At 35.4% G+C, this 5203-nt stretch overlaps 1 long non-coding RNA gene across 3 annotated transcripts; it reads right to left on the minus strand.

Moving 5' to 3' along the window:
* Positions 1-217: 217 nt before the first annotated feature.
* LOC128548688 (uncharacterized) lies at positions 218-3247 on the minus strand. 3 transcript variants are annotated; one of them, XR_008367236.1, is made up of 3 exons: positions 3167-3247; positions 2598-2707; positions 218-318 (listed from the first exon to the last, which is right to left on the minus strand). It is a non-coding gene; the product is annotated as an uncharacterized LOC128548688 (long non-coding RNA). The 3 variants fall into 3 exon arrangements; XR_008367235.1 differs by lacking the exon at positions 3167-3247 and adding an exon at positions 2967-3052; XR_008367234.1 differs by lacking the exon at positions 3167-3247 and adding an exon at positions 2982-3027.
* Positions 3248-5203: the final 1956 nt, after the last annotated feature.

Raw genomic sequence — 5203 nt, forward strand, 5'->3', positions numbered from 1 at the left:
AAAGTCTTTTACTTCTTTTGATTATCAAAATCACTTATCAAAGTTCTATTATTCTATTTCACTTCATTATGGTGATTAAAAATAACAAATATCCGAGCTTTTACTTCCCCTAAATTCTGAATTTTTTTAGTACAGTTAATTTATTTGTGAATTCCACTGATGCCAAATCGTCAATGAAAAATCCGTCATCCAGCGATAAGAACACTGTCTCGTATATAAAGCGTTCTTAGGTAGCAGATGGCGGTTTTTTCTAGTACTTCGGACTTCTGAGCGATGTGGCCAAGTCAGACGGCTTCCGATATCTTACGAGATGCAGACCTGAAAATAGAAAGATACCGGTTTACATCTTACTTGAAAAAGAAATAAAATACATAGTAAACTTCATACAAAGCATAGATTTTTAAATCCACAAGCCACCTGAAAGATAATTTCAGCCCGCGAAAATACATGACATTTCAGCCCAAATTAGCCATATCTCCAACTGGCCTTAAAATGTTAAGGGAAATGATAGAGCCAAATGGCCACTTGCATTCTGTACTCAGTTTCAAGTATTACTTGCAGAGCTGGATAAAATACCTGTCTACCGATTACTTTTTTCACTATTTTCAACTGTGTGAGGCCTATATGACATTTGACAGTTCACGAGACGCTCAATGCTGATATTGGTATATATGCATTTCAAGCAGTTATATGAAAACGATGCCATAGGGCTTACATTCGCATCTGCCAGAATTTCTGCAACATACCATTCTTAAACTTGTTAATCACAAACTCACATCAACAAATATTTCAAACATCAAAACTGCCTTCACTTCAAGGTCTTATCTCTAATGACAGATTTTGACCCTGGCCAATTCGAATCTGTGGCTGGAAACTACCAACTGCTACCTTAATTAAGGTAGCAGATGGCGGTTTTTTCTAGTACTTCGGACTTCCAAGCGATGTGGCCAAGTCAGACGGCTTCCGATATCTTAGTACGAGATGCAGACCTGAAAATAGAAAGATACCGGTTTACATCTTACTTGAAGAAGAAATAAAATACATAGTAAACTTCATACAAAGCATAGATTTTTAAATCCACAAGCCACCTGAAAGATAACTTCAGCCCGCGAAAATACATGACATTTCAACCCAAATTAGCCATATCTCCAACTGGCCTTAAAATGTTAGGGGAAATGATAGAGCCAAATGGCCACTTGCATTCTGTACTCAGTTTCAAGTATTACTTGCAGAGCTGGACAACAATACCTGTCTACCGGTTACTTTTTTCACTATTTTCAACTGTGTGAGGCCTATATGACATTTGACAGTTCACGAGACGCTCAATGCTGATAGTGGCATATATGCATTTCAAGCAGTTATATGAAAATGATGCCATCAAGCTTACATTCGCATCTGCCAGAATTTCTGCAACATACCATTCTTAAACTTGTTAATCACAAACTCACATCAACAAATATTTCAAACATCAAAACAGCTTTCACTTCAAGGTTTTATCTCTAATGACAGATTTTGACTCTGGCCAATTCGAATCTGTGGCTGGAAACTCCCAACTGCTACCTTAAGGACCAAGACATGCATCTCCATGGACTGTCTGGCACCTGATTCTAAGAAAATGATCTATGACAAATAAAATCTTACCAATATTTAAACAATGCTTTGTTCTTCTTGCAAATTGCACATGTCCAAACAATGTCTACAATATTGTGGATTTGGCCCCATTTTACACACATATTTCTTACTGCATCTATCTTTCTGACATTAAAAAAAGACTTACCTACTATTACATGATGGCCATAAATGTACTGTATTAGCATTGTGCACAGCCCTGCATACTTGAGGAACAGAATTAAAAGCAGCACAGCTTACTTACCCAAGACTAACTGTACTCAAGTCCGCAAGCTCAGGAAAAGCGCCCCTTTTACAAGTACTTTTTCATATTACCTTACATACAGTAAGTATAAAATAGCTTTAAATAAATATTTTACAATGCACTTTTGTTTGTTGTTGTTGTTGCCAAACGTACCTATTTTAGCGAATTCGAGCAATCCTCCAGTACATCTCCAAGAAACCATATCTTCTCTTAATTAAAAACAAATATCTGCAAATGTTACCTCACTCCAGGACCTTAAATGCACCCAAGATGTATCCACTCTCTACACTTTTCTTCTGTCGTCATGTCCTGACACCGATAAAGCCACAATAGAAATTTGTAAGAACTAAAATCATACCTGCCACTCGAGAAATATCTTCGAAAGAAATATCACCACAAAATCCAGTTCCGAGCCTTGTGAAACAGCCATGTATTTACAAAATGCCAAAAAGTTGCACATATACTTCCTTTAAATAGTCCTTCTTCCTTTAAATTTGATATAAACTACAAAAGAAATGTGTTTCCCGCTAGAAATTTTAAGAAAACCCTACACTACAAACAGAAATAAGATTTACTTACCCGGTAAAATCAGAGTTAACTCCCCTTAACTTCTACCATATTAAACAACATCTGTCTATGTTATGAATCCATTCAGCTTGGATTTTTAAATAACACATACTGGAGAGCTTGAACAACACAAAAGAAAGCATGAAATAGTACTTACAAAAATTGACAAATGTCTTAAGGTAGCAGATGGCGGTTTTTTCTAGTACTTCGGACTTCCGAGCGATGTGGCCAAGTCAGACGGCTTCCGATATCTTACGAGATGCAGACCTGAAAATAAAAAGATACCGGTTTACATCTTACTTGAAGAAGAAATAAAATACATAGTAAACGTCATACAAAGCATAGATTTTTAAATCCACAAGCCACCTGAAAGATAATTTCAGCCCGCGAAAATACATGACATTTCAGCCCAAATTAGCCATATCTCCAACTGGCCTTAAAATGTTAGGGGAAATGATAGAGCCAAATGGCCACTTGCATTCTGTACTCAGTTTCAAGTATTACTTGCAGAGCTGGACAAAAATACCTGTCTACCGATTACTTTTTTCACTATTTTCAACTGTGTGAGGCCTATATGACATTTGACAGTTCACGAGACGCTCAATGCTGATATTGGTATATATGCATTTCAAGCAGTTATATGAAAATGATGCCATAGGGCTTACATTCGCATCTGCCAGAATTTCTGCAACATACCATTCTTAAACTTGTTAATCACAAACTCACATCAACAAATATTTCAAACATCAAAACAGCCTTCACTTCAAGGTTTTATCTCTAATGACAGATTTTGACCCTGGCCAATTCGAATCTGTGGCTGGAAACTACCATCTGCTACCTTAGTTTATTGTTCAGCGGGCACATCGTCTGCTCGTGATTATACTACACTAATGCTCTGCATTCAGTTTAAGCGCGCAGTGAAGCGTGTTAATTTGAGTTGTTTTATGTGCGGCCATTTGAGAATTATTTTCTTTCGGCGGAGTGTGAAATCTATGGTGGTTATCAAAAAGTCGATTAAGCCGAAATTCGTATATGTATTATTGTGGTTCGATTGGACGGCATTGTCTTCGACAATCCGTCCAAAAATCAGTTGAAAGATGCTTTCTGTAGTTATGCAATAGAAAACACAATATACTTCCAAAATAATGATATAATTTATGGATCATATTCGCATATACTGTTTAAAGCTACATGAACATATAGATTTCTTAAGAAATATCTTTCAATATGATTAAATATCAATATTTATACAATTTGAATAAGGGTAATCTAATTTTTTGAAACTTCGTCAGAGCCATAACTGGTACATTGCCATCGGAAAGCGGTTAGATTGTAAAAAGCTGAAATGAAGCAGTCAATAATCACTAATTGGGCTAAATTTTATTAGTTTTCCTACACGTATTTACAAAATGTTTCATTCCTTTATGTTCTCTTCATAAATCTTTCTGAAAACGATTTCTTAACTGTACAATACATCATGTAATTAACTAAATTGACAATTCATCTTTTATTTCATCATGTCACATTTTAAGTGTTATGAGGTTCTATGTGTGTGTTTTTTTGCAAGACGAGTTTCAGTTGAAGTGTGTGGTATTTCTATTTAATACAGTATATGATGGCACAATTAACCGGTGGGTTGTACCTCTACATGCAGCCCGTCTGGGCGTACCAGGTGCTTAAAGCACTGGTATTGGCAATAGGGGTAAATCGACCTCAAGGGGAGGGGTGCGGTCATGGCTGTTTGTTACAATAAGGCTGTAAATATTATCATTGTTCATTGATGATATTGTTGTAATAACTATTATTTTTAGTATTATGTACAACGCCATTGAATATATCATTTATGAAAAAGGCGTTTAATCAAATCGTTCTGTTTCAGTTTTGTGATTGCATATGTCATGTTTTGTTATTTTCCTGCATATCTGCGATATGTCACATGTTTAATTGTAAAGCGCCTTTGAACGTATATTCCATATGAAAAGGGCGCTCAACAAATCTGGTATAATAATAATAATAATAATAATAATAATTTCTGCAGCTGTACACTATCGTTTTCCAATACAACTTTGATCTGTTGTATACGACTTGTGAAAAAACACGCAAACTTTGACACATCTTCCCAGGGATGGGAACGAAGCAAACATACTGTCAAGCACAAGCAGTGTGATGTATAGTAGTAGGTTATGCCATTCGATAGATCTATAAATGATTAAAATTACAATTACGGGCGAAAGAGTTTAACAATCTCGGGATTATTTAACATGTTCTTTGGAAGGACTAAGACTAAAGTCTGTATTCATCCAACCGATTCCAAATTGTCCTTGAATATTTTCAGTATCTCTGAACAGCCTTGAAGCCCTTGGGCAATTTCTTGGATGTATAAACATTAATTATGCATTTTATTCATTTTGAAAATCGTTTAGACAGATATTTTGCGTAATTCAATCGGAAACATTCAGTTGTTTGATATAATGCCTTAAAGTCATGATCCTGTCTCATAAATATGTAATATTCTGTTTTTTTGAATACTTAATTATCCATTGTTTCATTTAGTGTCGGTTTGCTCATGGAAATGTCATTTGGAGCTAAATGGTTAAACTAGAAACCCACGACGACAAATATAATGGAATGCACTAAGTTTATAAAACAATAAATATTCAACTTTAAATGTCAAACCGTGTTTTGTCAGTGTGGCTCTCTTAATAAGTCTCGGTAGTATCAGATATATTAAATATCGAGTCAAACGCAATATGTTTATAGCAG

Source organism: Mercenaria mercenaria, chromosome 15 (genome assembly GCF_021730395.1).
Source record: "Mercenaria mercenaria strain notata chromosome 15, MADL_Memer_1, whole genome shotgun sequence".
Classification (NCBI taxonomy): Eukaryota; Metazoa; Mollusca; class Bivalvia; order Venerida; family Veneridae; genus Mercenaria; species Mercenaria mercenaria.